Consider the following 19,002-nt stretch of genomic DNA (forward strand, 5'->3'; position numbering starts at 1 on the left):
AAATTTCACACCTCAACTCAGAATCATTATCATCTCCCACGATGCACAACTGTTAATTTGACAACTTATGGCTAGTTTAGGTAATCTGCTCCAGTCAATCCTCACCAGAAATACGCAGATTTTTTTTCTCTTCGGTCCTCCAGTGTCCTCCCACTTCGGTTTCATAATTTCGCACTCTGATGAAAATTATTAAATACCGGCAAGAAAAATACTAATATATAACCTCCCTTTTAGGTGCCCCTCCAACCACAAGCCCGGGGCACGCGCCTCGCTTGCTCCCCCATGAGCTACATAAGTAACATACAATGGTTACGTAATTCTTTGACTTATAAATACTACAAAGAAAGGAAGAACTGCAATTTTTGTTTTACTTTCCGAAAGAACCAACTACGTGATTAAAAATAAAGTAGGACAGGCAACACATTTGTATGTAAATGAAGTGAAACACACACCGGTCTATGCTTTCACCCAGCAGACGTATTGTTTGGCCCTCCAAAATGTGACTTTTGGAATCATGCACTTAGGTTCATAGCGGAAGCGACAGAACGACTTGATTCATCCATTGTAGCTTTCGTCCATCGAACAACATTTCCAGAAACCTACTGTGCCCCCCTGTGCCGTGCCATGGAAAATCAGCACCCAGGGCGAGAGTATACGACGGCGTCCTCTTACATATGAGTTAGGGCGACAGATCATCCGCGAAGCGCCACCATGGTTGGCGCGAAGCGTAAAAAAAATTTCAAAAATAAACCCTGCTTTTCCTTGATTTTGAACACCTTTTAATACTTTTTTCCTTCCATTTTATATATGTGTACATATATTTTCCTAACATGAGTAACATTATAGGACCACTTTCTAAACCAGAAAGAGTATTTAAGTACATACTAGTAATTCTTCCTTTCTCTCTTTTTCTTTCATTCTCTTTTTTCATTTTTCTCCCCAATTTTGCGCTCCCTTTCTTCGGCGCCCGGAGCTATCGCCCCCCGTTATGCAAGGCACTGATGATACCATTTCCAAAACACACTTTTGTTCAGTTCTCCCTACTCGAAAAGCCATGTAAATAGAAAGTCTTACTGCAAAACAGAACTGAAATAAGCTATTCTTGTCCTTTATATTAATATGATCACCTTTGTTTTAAAGCGAAAGGTTTATTCACACAAAGCATACACGGTTACACATTACAAAGTATATTCACTTTGGTACCAAAATCTACTTCCCTTTGACATTTTACTATTAGAAAAAAAATACATACTATACATAGTAAAAAGTTTATACTAATAAACCTGCCATGTTTTCTTCATGGGAATACGGGACACCTTAGATCCCCTTCCCCCCCCCAAACTTTCCAACAAAATCCAATAGACTGTACCTCTGGTTATGAAAAACAGTATAATAGGCCGCGGTGGCTCAGTGATATAGCGTTCACTTCTGGTGCATGGGGTCCTTGGTTCGATCCCAGCTCACTTCCAGTGAGCTTTGTAGTGGAAAAACACTGTGTGCGTGGGTTTCTCGGGGTTCTCCCGTTTCCTCCCACTTTCTTCATTCCACCATTTCATTCATTTCTCATCATCACCATCTCCTTTAGCCTGGCCGACATTTTTTTCAGCAATATAATAGGCGGAAGTTCCCTAAGCTGCAGCTACTTTTCTCTCATCGTTCCCTGCAATTAACTTTACGGACTGAAGATGTTTACAATCCAACTACAATAAAAAAATGCCTTAAAAACTTAAGATAATGTCTTATAAAAATGCTTTACAGAAAAACAATATGCAAACGGTTCAAATCAGTGATACAATCTACATTCAATATTCTTCGCGCGTTTAGCAATATTCATTTACATGGTAGTATTTACTAAAATTACGTTTGTCAGTTTAATCTGATGAAAAGTTGATTTTTCTCCTTGTGTCGTGTATAATTGTCAGGACCAGATTTACATATTTCTAAGCCCTGGACCAAGCACAATTCTGTGTCCATAACCTCTCAAAAATATAATTCTTGTTACGGTACTTTATTTAATGTCTCTCTGAAGAAAAATCCACTTATCTTTCCTGTGCTTGTACATGCAGAAACACTCAAAGCCATCTTACCTTTTTTAGTTTGTTTGTTCTTTTTTTTTTTAATGTTGGAGTGTGTCCGAGTTTCCACCAGGTACAATGTTAAAAACAGTGTTGCAAATTTCGCTCGCTATCAAGTCGGACTGGGTATTGTGATAACTTGATCAAAATTGTTACATGCTATGACACCTTGTTGTTCATTCACATTATCCCAGCCACTTCATTACTTTTCGAATAAGCTTATATTGATAGCAGAAATAGGATGGAATTAAAATATGGGACATTTGCCTGTCCCGACTAAATTTGTTGGGACGCGGGATTCTCGGGCCCAGAATCGGGACTGTCCCGTTTTTTACGGGACGTATGGCAGACTTAATACTAACCAGTCACTGCCTTGTTCTTGTTTTATTAATATCAATTCTTCCAGTCACTACCTGTATACGCTCTTGTATCAAATGCTTTTGCGTCAATTCTCTACTTGCCACCGAAACGCCTCTTCTGACTGTCTCTGCATGCCAACTCTATTCTTCTTTTGTCAGTGGTACAATTCCCGATTTTCATTAAAGATTCTTCAAAATGTTTACGAATATCAAATGAACAAAAGTGAAGTGTAATCACTTGCAACAAGTAAAGAAACTTTAAACGAATATATCAATTTATTTCAAGATTGGAAACTACACAAAACTTATGCCAAGTCTATAGGAGAACTGATAATAATTTGCAGCAACTGGGTGCCTAAGAAAATGTTAAACCGAATAAGTCAATTGAACAAAACGGCATTCTTCAAATTGCCAACTATGTATTTTAATTTGCCAACTTGTCATGAGATTGGTAACTTTGGAGGGGGGCTCCCTCCTTTAGCCCCCTTAACGACGCCCCTGACTATATATACAGGGTGTCCCATAAGTCCGTCTACATAGGCCATCTCGGTAAATATTGAAGATACGAACAAATCATAAGAGAGCAATGCTATTATAAAGTATGTGTTTTCAATCTAAAATGTTGGAATTTTCGCAATTGGACCAACCGTTTGGGCTCTACATTGGTATAGCACCCAATGGTAAAGAAAATTGCAACGTTGCCACATCTTTGTTGGACAACAATGAAGGAAGGAGTATGTAGTTTGAAGTATCCTGGATCAAGGAGAACACAAGAGACGGTTACAATGAAGGATAAGAGAAAGGATCACACGCGATGTCAATCCAAGGCAGTGGCGTCACGTCACCATCAGAAGGGGGGCAGGTACGAAAAACAAATTAAATTGAATTTCTTCACGGGAAACTGGTATTAATGGCTAAGTGGCGTCAACGAGACGAGACAAGAGGACAATTGAATAAAATTAGAAAGGGCCTAAGCGCCAAAACTCAAAAACCAGAAAAAAGTCTATAAACATGAGTTATCGCAATGCAAATTAAACTGGTACCGCGACCATGTGAGTGCTTTAAAACATAAGCAATAACTTGTAAAACATAAGCACTTTACAAACTTATTCTGCTTGGTACTAAGACAACTTTAAACGTAACAATTCTACTTATTGCGGCACTTAGATCCTGTCTCATTATTCAATTGCTGTCTCGTTTAGAAATAGGAGCGCCTATATTGTCACGTTTCCACACAAGTTCAAACGACACAGATTAATTGTTTCGTACTCAGACGCTGGTGTAGGTATAGTGTGCCTGCCTGCCACACGGGATTTGAGTAGGTAGAATGTGGGCACGAAACTTGCTCCGACGGGCCATCCTTACTGAGGTCTTTTCCGGTTTTACTAAGTCCCCCCCGGGTGCATGCCGAGATGGTCCCTTCTCTCTGGCCAGAGCCGATTCCTTCTCTGGCCCTAGACTCACAAAAAGGGCAGATGTGACTCTGGAGTGGAGGTCCAATCTCTCCTTGTGTCATTTCCTTAAACAAATAAATAGATTTTCGACTGGTGAGCATCATTATTCATGCGGAAGTCTCGTCTCTTCACGTAAAGTTGTTTTCTCGTCTCATTTTGTTGAATGGTTGTCGGGTCTCGTGTCTCTGGAAACTAAGAGTTTGAGAAACGAAACGAGATACGAAATGTTCTGTCTCGTGAGCAATACTACTTATGTCATTGGAAAGGGATTAAAATGTAGAAGTCAGCCATTTCAGATGTATCATCCCAGCATTCGTCTGATGGTCGACCATGGCATATCATCCTTGTTCCTTTGACAAATGAATGATGTCAGGAGAAAGGACTACGACACTCACACAAGCGATAACACATCTAACCTCACCCATTCTCTTCAAACTACCTACCTGTTGAAACATCTGAAAGAGGTTAATCAATGCTGCAACTTTACTCAGCGTAGATGTTCGAAGTAATGTCCATATTGTGCACAAATTGCCACACGATGTCGCAAACTGGTCCTCACCCATTGCAGAATCTTGGTGCTAATAGCAACGCAGGCCTTACGAATATTGTGTTGTAGAGCAGCAATTGTACGTGGACAATCCTTGCAAACAATGGATTTTAAGTGGCTGCACAGAAAAAAATCAAGCGGTTTTATATCTGACAATCTCGGTGGCCATTCCACTAGGTCTCGAAGTCCAACCCAATGTTCACGAACTGCTGCGCCAGAATGTGGTGGCGCGCCATCGTGTTGGAAGTAAAAGTGTTGGGGTTTCGCGAGAGGCAAGTTGTCCAAATAATGTTCCAATATTCTTGTAGCAGGTTTTGATAAGTTTCACTTGTTAATCTCCCCTCTAGGGACACAGCATCCACCAGAACATTGCCGTGAATTGCACAGCGCACATTTGTACGAGAGTCAACTTGATTGTGGGCAACTTTGGTAACATGAGAGTTGCTGTCTGCCCATATACGTAGTTATGTCTGTTAAAATTTCCATTAAGATGAAACGTGGCCTCGTCGGAAAACATGATGTTAGCCACAAAGTTGGCTTGTTCGCGTTGTGTGTGTGTAAACTATTCACAGACTTCACGTCGTCGGTCGGCATCATCTCCATGCAACTTCTGCACGAAATGTGCTTTGCAGGGATAAAAATGATGCTTGCGGAGAATTCTTTGGAGAAACATTCGGTTATTATTACTTTCTTGGGCCACCTTTCGTATCGGTCGCGTTGGACTGCACGTAACTTTAGCCAGAAAGTCAGCGCGTGTGTCATCGTCGGTTACGGATCATAGTTCGTCAGAGCGAGGTTGGTTTAAGACATTGGCAGTCTCTTTGAAGCGTGTCAATAACTTGCCAATCATTGCATGGGATGGCAATAAGATCTCTGGATGGCGGTGATGAAACTGTTCCGCTGCTGCACATAGACTCAAACTGCATGCGTGAAGAAGGGGCATTTCCGCTTTGTTTGAAGGTGAAAACATACGCACTATTCTTCATACACACGGAGACGTACAGACATCAATTCAACATATCACTTGAATGGAACACACAATTCAACACCAACACAAGACACCACTTGAATGCAACACACACTTCAATACCAGTATAAACAGAACTAAACGAAAACTGAAAGGTGAATGGCGTATTGCTCGTACTTGATTACGTGAGACATTGCCACTCAGCGAAAACAGGCGTATCATGCCTCTATGCTCATTTAAGAAAATCTTTCAGCGGCACTTTCTGCAATATTTAACAGTTAATTTCCCTCCTACATCTCTCTACCTTCGACGGGATTTCCCATCGAATAACGCACATTCGAACAGTTACTGTGTCCCAAGTATTTCATTTTCCTTTATTCATTTACTTCATGTCGACTATTTCCCAGTTTCTGTAGAGTTCACGGTAACTCAGTCAGTAACGCGTCTGACTACGACTCAGGCTATTCAGGCAGTCATGCTCAAACCTCGCTCAGGACAATGATTCACTTTCATGCGCTCCAGTGTCTGGCGACACTGAGATGAAATCACATTCCTTCTTTTATGATCTTTCATTTAACAAGTAGATACGAGCACTGGTACCCGTTGCATGAGTTGCATTCTCTTTATGTCATTCATTTGTCAAAGAAACAGGATGATATGCTATTGTCGACCATGAGACGAATGCTGGGATGATACATCTCAAATGACTGACTTCTACATTTTTAATCCCTTTCCAATGACATAAGTAGTATTGCTCACGAGACAGAACATTTCGTATCTCGTTTCGTTTCTCAAACTCTTAGTTTCCAGAGACACGAGACCCGACAACCATTCAACAAAATGAGACGAGAAAACAACTTTACGTGAAGAGACGAGACTTCCGCATGAATAATGATGCTCACCAGTCGAAAATCTATTTATTTCTTCAAGGAAATGACACAAGGAGAGATTGGACCTCCACTCCAAAGTCACATCTACCCTTTTGATGAGTCTAGGACCAGAGAAGGAATCGGCTCTGGCCAGAGAGAAGGGACCATCTCGGCATGCACCCGGGGGGACTTAGTAAAACCGGAAAATACCTCAGTCACGATGGCCCGTCGGAGCAAGTTTTGTGCCCACATTCTACCTACTCAAATGCCGTGTGGCAGCAGGCACACTACCCCTACATTAGCGACTGGATACGAGATAATTAATCTATTTCGTTTCAACTTATCTGGAAACGTGACAATATAGGCGCTCCTATTTCTAGACGAGACAGCAATTGAATAATGAGACAGGATCTAAGTGCCGCAATAAGTAGAATTGTTTCGTTTAAAGTTGTTTTAGTACCAAACAGAATACAATTGTAAAGAACTTATCTCTTACAAGTTATTGCTTCTGTTTTAAAGCACTCACATGGTCGCAGTATCCGTTTAATTTGCATTGAGATAACTCATGTTTATAGACTTTTTTCTGGTTTTTGAGTTTTGGCACTTAGGCCCTTTCTAATTTTATTCAATTGTCATCTTGTCTCGTCTCGTTGACATCACTCAGCCATTAATACAATTTTGCCGTGAAGAAATTCATTTCAATTTGTTTTTCATACCTGCCCCCTTCTGATGGTGACGTGACGCCACTGCCTTGGATTGACATCGCGTGTGATCCTTTCTCTTATCCTTCATTGTAACCGTGCCTTGTGTTCTCTTTGATCTAGGATACTTCAAACTACATACTCCTTCTTTCATTGTTGTCCAACAAAGATGTGGCAACGTTGCATTTTTCTTTACCATTGGGTGCTATACCAGTGTAGAGCCCAAACGGTTGGTCCAATTGCGAAAATTCCAACATTTTGGATTGAAAGCACATACTTTATAATAACATTGCTCTCTTATGATTTGTTCGTATCTTCAATATTTACCGAGATGGCCTATGTAAACGGACTTATGGAACACCCTATATATTTACAGTATATGGGACACCCTATATATATATACAGTATGGCGCTAAATTAGTTGTACAAAAGCAGAGGGGTGATTCCTGAGAGCAAAACAAAAAAGTTCTAATAAACATAATAGGGCGAAAATCGCGTCGTTTACGTGTTATAAGCTGCCGAAAGCGTGGGGAAACAAAATTTAGAGTTAAATATTACACAAACTACTGAGCGTAGATGTGATGCGGCATGATATCATCAAAGGATTCTAACCTGCTCTATCCAAATTGGCAGTTTTCAGTCTTGTGCAATGGTGGCGCAAGCGATTCCCCAAAGGACGTTAGGGATTCCCGGATATTTTATGACGTAAATTGAGTTGACAAAAGTATGTAAAAGACGTCTAAAAGACCTGAAACTAATACCACTTGAAGCTACTTGGCATTCGTAGCAGCAAAAGAGTCCAGCCGGATGTAGCTGCTCCTTTCTCTGCCGATTATCTTAACAATTATTTGTGTATAATTGATACTTCTAGCTCACAGATAAACGCAAGATGTGATAATACAGGACAAATCCCTAATTTTGAAGAAAATGTTTTCTCTTTCACTTGTGTTACCCCACATGATGTAATGAAAGCGATTAAGAGGATAAAATCCACTGCTATAGGTGCTGATGAAATAAGCACAACATTAATCAAGAAAATATTACCTTTCGTTCTCTCCCCAATTACCAATTTATTTAATCTTTCCCTTACTACCGGAACATTCCCAGTCTTGTGGAAGACAGCATGAGTCCTGCCTCTTCCTAAGACTAAGGATGTCCGATCTGCAGAAGACTTAAGGCCTATTTCAATATTACTTGCCCTATCTAAAGCTCTTGAATATATTGTAAGTGACCAAATATGTGAGCACCTTCGAACTTATAACTTTTTAGACACTTTGCAATCCAGGTTTCGTAAACATTGCAGCACTTCTACAGCCCTTACCAGTATTACTGATGATATACGCTCTGCTTTGGCCAAGAGAGACATAACCATACTTACCTTACTGGATTATAGCAAAGCATTCCAGTTAGTAAACCACGACATTTTGCTACAGAAACTTGTACAAAAATTTAGTTTCTCTACTTCAGCTGCCAAGTGGGTCCAAAATTATTTATGCGACCGAAAACAGTATGTGGTGGTTGCCAACTTAGTTTCTGGTCAGCGTAACCTCCCTTGTGGCGTTCCTCAAGGTAGTGTTTTAGGGCCTCTTCTTTTCTGCCTTTATGTTAATGACTTACCACAATCTCTAAAACACTGTAAGTATCACATGTATGCAGACGATGTTCAATTGTATCTATCTTCTTCACCAAGGCAAATAGATACTTGTATAACAAAGATGGACGAAGACTTGAGTAATTTGGCTAAATGGTCAGCAAATAATTGTTTGATTATAAATCCAGTCAAATCAAAGTCAATTTTAATTACTTCCAAACGTGCAACGACGTTAATAGATGCTTCACTTGTTCCCAATATAACTTTAGAAGGCGTAAATATTCCCTTCTCTTCCTCTGTGAAAAATCTTGGCGCCATACTTAACAAATATTTAACTTGGTCCGATCAAATTAACGCATCATGCAAGAAGGCTTTTGGAATTCTTCATTCTCTCAGCAAATTAAAAAACTTTTTACCAACACAGTTGAAAAAAAAGCTCTTGTTCAAACCCTAGTGGTACCACATTTGGAGTACTGTGACACCGCCTTAACTGACGCTGATATACATTTACAAAAGCGCTTGCAGCGAGTACAAAATGCTTGTATACGTTTTATTTTTAACTTAAAATTCTCAAATCATGTAACGCCATTCTTTAAAAAGCTGCAATGGCTGAAGATGCAGCAACGGCGAAAATTGCACTCGTTGGTACTGCTGTATAAAACGCTTACTTTTACAGAACCTTCCTATTTTCTAAAACACCTTAATTTTTAAAGCGATTTCCATGAGAGGAACACAAGATCACGTTTTAATAGCCAACTTGCAATTCTTATTCAAAGATCAACTTACTCCTCGAAATCATATATAATTTCAACGTGTCGTGATTGGAATACTTTGCCAACTTCGGTACGTGAGTCAAACTCTCTAGCATCTTTTAAAAGAATAGTTTATAATTTATTATTATCGAAGCAGGGTTGAATGGACACAGAGACAGAAGAGCCAATAGAGAAGCTTGTTATAAAGTTATAAAATTCAACATTTATTATATATTGTAACATGTATGTACTTTCGTGTAGCACTATAATATATTTGTGTGTGTTATGTGTGCGTGTGTGTGTGTGTGTGTTCAAGTGACCGTCTGTTTCTTGTATGTTTTTTTTTATTTTCTAACTTTTTTCTTTTGCTATTGTTAACTATATTCTTTGATTTTTCAATTTTGTATCATGTTTAGGTGTTAGATAAGGCTTCATATAGCCTTAACCTCGACATGTAAAATAAGTCGAAATAAATAAATAAATAAATAAAGATGGTGGATAAGGTAATGATCACTGTGCGTGGTTGCATACCTTCTTAAAAAGTGCTAGTAAAGACGATGTCCAAGATTTCACCGGAAACGTCACGCTGCCAAAATGTAAAAATATGTACAACACAAGCCGATAGGTAAAAGAAAATAAAGAAATTCCGATTGCTATTCTGCTCATGTTAATGATATCGCAACACTTTTGAGAACGCATTTATCTTTAATACTACAGGAATTGAACAAGAACTACTATTAAGAGACAAAGAACGCGTAATAATAATAATAATAATAATAATAATAATAATAATAATAATAATAATAATAATAATAATAATAATAATAATAATAATAATAATACACATAACTGTTTGAGCACATTCATTTCGATCAGTACATCACACAAATGAGACTAGAGTACTTTCTTTTTCTCAATCAATAACAGATCGTCATGAAATGAATTCGAATGTCATTAATTAGAGCAAATTAGTAATTTCAATTTCTTTATTTTCTGTTACCTATCGGCTTGTGTTGTACATATTTTTACATTTTGGCGGCGTGACGTTTTTGGTGAAATCTTGCACATCGCCTTTACTTGTACTTTTTAAGAAAGTATGCAACCACGCACAGTGAACAGTACCTTATTCACCATCTTTTATCTGCCTGTATGTGTATGACCTGCCACGTGGTATTAGTTTCAGGTCTTTTAGACGTCTTTTACATAATTTTGTCAACTCAATTTACGTCATAAAATATCCGGGAATCCCTAACGTCCTTCGGGGAATCCCTTGCGCCACCATTGCACAAATGTGAAAACTGCAAATTTGGATAGAACAGGTTAGGATCCTTTGACAACATCATGTCGCACCACGTCTACGCTCACAATGTCAGTAGTTTGTGCAATATTTAACTCTAAATTTTGTTTTCCCACGCTTTCGGCAGCTTATAACACGTAAACGAAGCGATTTTTGCCCTATGTTTATTAGAACTTTTTTGTTTTGCTCTCAGGAATCACCCCTATGCTTTTGTACAACGAATTTAGCGCCATACTGTATATTAATACATCCTAATACAAGGTGTTGTGACGAAATTAGGTACCACTACGAACTGTGGTTTATCCAAAATGTTGAACCTAGGGGGTGTTCAAAAAATCTGGGGGGTTGCTTTTTTTTTGCATTGAATTTCCCTCCTCAGCCAGAGACAATTAGCGTCGATTTTCTCATGCTTGGTGTGACATCGAGATTAAATCGGCAATCGATTGATCAAACGTTGTGACGATCACAGCCGTATAAAGGTTGATTTCCATTCAATTTTGCGTTGCGTGATTTGATTGAAAATGTATCTTGTCGAAAGTAAGTTATTTTATTCTATTGGCACTTAAAAACAAGAATTCAAAATCTTTTAAAAAAACAAAATAGCAAGATTTCTAAAATAATCAGTCCATCTTTTTCTGTTTTCTTTTGCTTCATTGCCTCCTTGTGGTGTGCTACACATATTGGGAATTTTCTCAAATCCTTTTATAGTTATTCGTAAAATATTTGAACCACCTTCCTCCTGATGATGGCATTTCAATAAAAGTGTACTTACAAAACTCCATTAGATACTGTATTTTAGCGTAAATTTTGAACTTTCCTATGCACTTAGATTTAAATAAATAAGTGGAAATTTTGGTATTATATAAATGACCCTTCCTCTTTTAGCGGTGGAATATACGAAAGCCTTGAAACATGTTCCATTGTTTTACGTAAGAGTTCATATTTGGAATTCATATCTTTAACTTAAGAGACTCTCACACACGGCAGTGTGTGAATAAATAAAGGGAAATGTTACAATTATAAAAATAGTCCCCTTTTTCCCACCTTAGAAGTGGACTATTTGGAAATACTAAATCAAATATTTTTATTTAAGAGTTTAAATTCGGAATTTCACATCTCCAATTTAAGCGATTCTCACATTGAACACTTTCTCATTATATAAAGGGTAATTTCACTACTATAGAAATGAAATGAAATCTTTGAGTTTTACGTCCAATGATTATGCCGGGTAGGCTAAAAGAAACAGTGAAGATGAGAATAAATGAAATGATAGGATGAAGAAGGTGAGAGGAAACGGGACAACCCGAGAAAACCCAAGCACACGGTGTTTGTCCACCACAAAGACCACTTAAAGCGAGCTGGGATCGAACCAGGGACGCCTCGCACCAGAGGTGAACGCACTACCACTGAGCTACCTCGATCCCACTACTATAGAAATCCCCCTTCTCTTCAAGAGAAAAAAATAAAAAAAAGCTGGAACCTGTGCTCCATTATTTTTATTTAGGAGTTTACATTCCGGATTTTTCATCTCTAACTGAAGTGAATTCTCACTTTCGGCTCTTTGTGAATAAATAAAGGGAAATTTTACTGTTACTGAAATGCTTCTCTTACCCTCTTAGGAGCGAAATATTTAGAAATGATTAAATAAATGTCTAATTTTTAATTTATAGTTGCACACATATGCCAAAAATTGAAATTAGTCATGCGACAGTTAATCCACGCTAGTGGACGCTAATAAGAACTGAAAATGTCTATGAATAGATCCCCGAATGTCTTATTTTCTGTATTCATACAAACGATAGTTAGTTACCATAATTAGCTTACATTTAATGTAACAGCTAACATTTGAATTGGTGGCATCGGAAGTCTTATGATAGTACCTTCTGCTTTAATTTTAACACTTAACTTATTATTGTTAAGAGTTCATCAAACGAAGTACTGATCATGCGAAAATAATTTTAAAAACTTCTCTTTGTCATTGCGTAAATCAATAAACATGGAAGACAATTATAGCTGAAAATAAAATAAACTGTTTTCTATGTTGGACTGAGACGCCCGCCCGAGTTCGTTGCGAGCTCGCAGCAGACTTTTCTGCTCGTCTGAACTGGTGGATCTGTGACGCCCGCACGAGTCTGCTGCGAGCCTGTTGCGGGCCCGCAACAGACTTTTCTGCTCGTCTGAACCGAGCCTAATTGGTCCGCCGTCGCCTTTTGAGGGATAGTCGCCAAAGCGAAGGAAAAATGACTGCCGATATTGGTCCGCTTTCGGTTCCAAGTGGAAAACCACCGAAGCGGAAGCAAAGCGGTTGCCGTCGTCGGATAGTTAGCTGTCAGTTGTCGTTTTCCCGCCAGGCGGTGTTATAGAGACTTTTCGACGAATGACCGCTGAATGATGGCGAGAACTCGGTAACGTGCGCTGCTAGGATATAAGAACCATAGGTGGCAGCCTACACATGTAACTGTTGCCAGACGGTTCATAAACTTACAGAACTATTTTCGTGACCGATTACAGCAGAACATGTTACGTTACTCGTTACTTAGCAAAAATGTCAAATATACTGCGGATAGCTTTGCTCGTTGCAAACAATAAAATAAAAAAAATCTCACTGACAATTTCTTGTTACTTCTGCTATACTCGGAAGGCCATGTCTTTCATATTAAATTAACATACAAGTACGCTAAAGCGGTAGTTATTTTATATTATAACCATATATTGGTATAGAACTTTCAGGTTATAAATATCAATACAATACGTTGTTGGCAAAATTGAGAGTAGAGGATTAAAGACGGCAGAGAAGAGCCCATGTGGCGGGTTAATGGCGGTACTGGTGGTTACAAAGCGGCTATGTTTCGGTTTAATGACTGTACTGGTGGTTTCAACCGTGAACTAGTGGTTCAGATGAGAAGAAACGGCGGATGCCGTCTTATTACCACCATGGCGGTAAAATTGCGACATTCGTGTAATTTCGTAACGGTACCGCCGCGTTAAGCCGCCATCGACCTGCCAAATTTTCGATGGCAGGCCACCGCGGTTCGCGGTCGGTCCGACTACGTCTTGCACATGGGGTAGCTAAGTACTAGACTTGTACCGGTATTTCCAGTCGCCATGGCGACCTGGTAACCAAGATTTTTCGAGCCCATATATTTGTATACGTACATACAATTACGTGTGTTTGAACCTCCTTGATGAGTTTCTGGCTATGTCACTGATTGAAGTATGTTAAAGTCCTGTTTCTGCAGTTTCTGAAGATCCTATTTCGCAATAGGACAATGCACATCCACATGTAATACTCAGCATCTGACGATTCCTGGATGGACACCATTGCTTTCTTGGTTTGATCAGAATTTCATCTGATGTGTGTTGTCTATTGGCTGCATAATGTAATAACAACTCGCATACCAGAATGAAATTTGGTCGTGTCAGAATCACATAGCCTGCAATAAATCGGGAGGAGAGCCGGTGTATTTTTCTTTTTCTTTTATATGTCATCGTCAAGCCGAAGAAAAAGATATTGACGCGATTATTGTATAAAGTGTGGGTTGGAATTAGCGAATACCATTGTCACTGAGATAAGGATTCACTTAAAATGAGAGAAGGAAAATTGAATAATGGAGGAAACTAATGGGTTTAAGCAAGTAGTGACATCTTACGTTGGAAATAAGGACTGTTTATATACGTAACAATAATTTATGTACTCACCAGTGGCGGCGATTGAATGTTAAAAGTGGGGGAGCAAGACCTGAATATTTGTATATTAATGTTAGTTTCCTTGTTTGTTTCTAACACTATTTGACGAAAGGTTGTATAACAAATAGGATACTATTTTTTCAGTTAAAATATCGTATAACGTATTTCATATTTTATTAAGCAAATTGATAAGAGCAACGCAAGTAGGGACTAGCCCTTTGTACTTTTAAACAACGAAGGTGTAAGAAGAGATTTGATTCCTTGATCATGAACATCTTAAAATTCTGTTTGGAAAATTGTCATCAGAGTATTTAATAAGAAATTTGCAAAACAAATAAAAAGATAGGATAATATTAATCATGGTAATGAATGATAAAGCTTGTTCTGTAGAAGTTATATTGAAACTGGGGATTAATGAACAACTTATATTTTTAATTCCACACATGCTATTAAATGTATGTCATTACTCTTAGAAAATGAAAGACAGAATATACTACAAGCATATGTTACGATGTTTAAGGAAATACTTCTGCAGCTTCCCGAAACATGTTCGTTGCCATTAGGTGCAGTTTTCACTTTCTTGGACACATATCAAAACACAACAATACTTAGAATCACTCTACGCTCCAGTTATAAAACCTAGAGTTATGTCAAATTCACTAAATTTAATTGTATATACACTCGTACACCCCTAAACACACCACTTTACTCGTATATTACACTGCAAAACAATGTAAAAAGTATGGGAGACCCGGCTTCGATTCCTGATCGGAGCTCATGTGTTTCGAATTCCACGTTGATCACTAGGTTTCGTCTCATATAGCCTTGTTGCTGAAAAGGACGTTAAGCTCAAAATCAACAACTCAATGGAGAAGGTAGAAGTTGTTTCTTTTTACTCTCTTTTTAATCAATATTCCTTAGTATTAGAAAGATGAAAGACATTTTAGGAACTTTCGATTTTTGTGCAATTAAAGAATAACTAGTGAAAGACTTTTTTTTTTTTTTTGGCGAAATATTCTCTCAATTAGTTTCAAAGCGGCTGATTAAGATATTGAGCCCTTGTAAGAAGAAAGAAAGAAAAGTATCCTGGAAGGATAATTTTTGGACCATTTTCCGTGGCAATTAAAACGCAATTCCTGTAGTTTCTTAACTCCACAGGAAGGCAACCAATACATAGGCCTACTCACGCAACGAAAAATATTATATGGCACATTTTTTCTATGAACCAGTAATACACACAAAAACTTTACATTTCCAAATGAAACTCTATATACATTAATGGGTCACTTCAAAAAAATGGGGGGGGGGCAACTTCCCCCTTTGCCCCCCTAATCGCCGCCCATGGTACTCACAATAATAATTTTGAAGCAATTAATGAAAAATGTGAAACGAAATTGATCACGTATTTTCAATGAAAATACGCATATATGCAAAATTTAAGGAAAATTGAAATAGTAAAATTTACTAAAAGAAGTCATCTTATAAATTGTGCAAAACACGTCGCGGTCCTGGCGTTGATTTTGTAAACAATGTTTGACTGTTGTAGTGATCGCAAGGAATCGTGAAGCTTGACTTAGATCTATAAATTCTCCACCCAATAAAACGCAAAAATGTGTCCCGGTAGTCAGACCTCATCCATGAAATTCTGCCAGTATTGTCTCTCGCGCTATACGGAGAAGATCTAAGGGATCTGAGGGATGTCGGATTGTCGATAACTTTTGTTTTGTTTTGTTTATTTTTGTTGTTGTCGATGTTTTATATTCTTGCTAACATTATTGTTACAATTTAATTCGCATAATTGTTAGTAATATTTTCCATAAATAGAGGCTTTGCTTGGTACATAATTAAACACAATCTATTTGCTGAACGAAATATAAATTTAAAACATTCACATTTAAAAACTACATACGTGTTACAGTTTCTCCAGCTAATACTTTGGATTCATCAGACACTATCCTCTGTTGAAGCCAAAGTGTTAGTTGGCGAAATTGTCACGTATGTTGTTTTTAAATTTAAATATATTGTTTTGCTCAGCAAATAGTTTGTTTGGGTTTATTTCTTAGTGTTGATGTTGTAGTTCTTTAAGTGGTGCCTTTATGTCACCCGTTCGCCATGTCTTCTACGTTTGGGTGCACTTCTGTTGCTTCACGTTTTCTCAAGTGTCCGTTTGGAAGGCAGCTCCACGAATCGTCCCGAATTCTTCCGATGCATCACACGTGAGGCAAAGCAGTTCTATGATTGGTGTAGATCCCAGGCTTCACGAATCCTCGTGCTCACTATAGTACTAGCTTAGAGTTAGAAGTGCTACGTACCTCGTGCCATTTTACATTCACGTCGTGATATCACTTTTTCAGTAAGTGCGAAAATAGTATTGGGAAACAGGTTCGTGTAGAATGATGTAGACAACTAGAGGGAAGAGGAATATGAATCAATTCATTTTGCTATAGCTTTAGAATTGCAATTTGCTTAGAACCAGATACTGATATTGCTTTAATCCTGCAATACTAACTTTATTTTGTAGATGCTTCATGCTAACCATAAGTAAAACTGACTCATTCATAAATGCATATAATTATCCTGACATAAATAGTACTCATAACTTTCATATTAGGTTTATTCATTCAGTGAGTCTTCGGTTTTAAACCAATTATTCATGACAACAGGGGCATCTGCAAGGTTTTTCCAATACGGAAGGGAAAAGACGGAAAAAACACAATCACAGGAATTAATAAGCTTGCGCCTGTCTATTTCAAATGTGCCCTCAGAAAATGTGCGAACCATACTTCGGACCTACCCCGCCATCCTCTAGCGGAGGAAACGCCCCCTTTGCGTAAGGAAAAGAAGTGAGTGATCTCAGCTGTGTTGTCAATTTGTCATTCAATCGTTTGGTCTTGACAAGTGAAGATTGTACGTTGCTTAGAATGGCTAACAAGACAGAGGACAGTAAAGTCCGTGAAATAATTCATTGTGCCAACGCTTCGGCATCCAACAATTGAAAGAGCTCAGCCGCAGCAACTTCTCACTCCAATTTCGAGGGAGGTACAGGAAAACACATATCGACAGCAGCGCCAGAAGGGGCACACTTGAAACAGAAAGGCTGTAGCAAACGCACCTTGATACACGTATACTTTACGCTACCACATATAAGACATTATTTATCTACATTGAGTAACTTAATTAACTATAGTAAATATACTATAGCATTATTTTAATATAAGAGCTGATCTCGTGGCAAACACATGGTCGTGCTAATTTTTGGCTAGTTTTTAACCATGAAAGGAAACGACATGGATCACCCAAATTTATAGTGGTATTTATTAGTGTCCTATACTACCATACCAAATTTTTGAAACTTGGCAATTTCCAAAATTTAAGGGGTTAGTCCTAGGTACCCCTGTCAAAATTTAGGGATTGGCCAAAGTACCCCTGCCAAAATCAAGTAGGCATTGATCCCTATGACGTTGTATCACGTGATCAGGTCACCTGACGTCCCTAAGCGAATCAGTGAAAAGTGTGATAGGGAGACGCAAATACTACTGCCTTCTATTTCAATAAGATATGCTTAGGTCGCATTAGTTTAGGATCACATGGACAGTGCTAAAGCAAATGGTCAAACAAATTCCAGCATGAATTGCTTGATTGTTGTCAAATACAAGAACTCAATTCTCAAATAGTAGTGAAAACCTATTCCATTTAGTTATGACAGTTTTGATATGAAAACTAGTTTGTCTTTGTCATAAACAAGTTCCTTATTATATTGAAGGAGGAAACAAGTATTTTAAAGAAAGAAATTAAGAGATGCAGAAGGAAAATCATTAAAAATAAAGATAAAAGAGCTAGTTAAACTGGAATTACAAACTGATATATTGAGATGGAAGGAGGATATTGAATTCCGTAAAAAAAAAAAAAAAAAAAAGGATAACTATCTTTTCTCTATAGGTGTGTTTAGGCGTTTCTGAGTTCGGGTGCGCTTGGAGAATACTTAAAAGTGTGGCTTTTAAGATGTGTCCTTTCTGGAGAAATGAGGGGCGGCAAATGGTGCCATTACACAGGACAGCAAGTTGCCTAGGACCGGCTCTGCATTACCTCATTCTAGGAGCCCAGTAGCGGCGGGCAAATAATAAAAAAAAAGCACGCTTTTCTAAGAAAGTTTTCGAAAAAAAATCCCAAATTCCGCCTGAATTTATGGATCGTTACACATGAGTGTAATATCATTCAAAAGTATTAAATTATACGAATATAATAATGAACTAAGCAGGGGTAAAAATGGATCAAAAAGCAGGTTCGGGACGCATGACGTCACGCAATCCCTCGTGACTATCTTTTCCTATTGTAATTTTGTAGAAAGTGGGGGACGCCACAGATATTTTCTGGAAGTAGGGAGACAGCCTCCTCAACGTTCCTTCACACTTTTACCCCTGATACTAAGGCAATTAAAGTAGAAGCAGGTGGTTCCTAAGTGAAAGCCTAAACCTTACTCTAAAGCGACTCCAATTTTCATTTAGTTAACAATATTGTTGGCATTATTCCTAAATTTAAAAGCATAGAATCAAAACTAAACTCAGATTCGTTTCTAGCAACTCAAAAACTGTTACGAACATCTAGTTTGATACAAAAATGTTACTGTCGATCAGTGTAACATAAATATGTTCCACGAAATTTTCGTGAAAAGGATCTCATATTTTTTTTGATAGTAGTGTCGT

General features: G+C 38.2%; 1 protein-coding gene across 1 annotated transcript in view; it reads right to left on the reverse strand.

The window, feature by feature from the left end:
* The window catches only part of LOC145674669 (uncharacterized), a 43,668-nt gene that overhangs the window by 12,495 nt on the left and 12,171 nt on the right, over positions 1-19,002 (reverse strand). The window lies entirely within an intron of this gene.

Source organism: Thermobia domestica, chromosome 17 (assembly GCF_964235325.1).
Source record: "Thermobia domestica chromosome 17, izTheDome1.hap1.1, whole genome shotgun sequence".
Lineage (NCBI taxonomy): Eukaryota > Metazoa > Arthropoda > Insecta > Zygentoma > Lepismatidae > Thermobia > Thermobia domestica.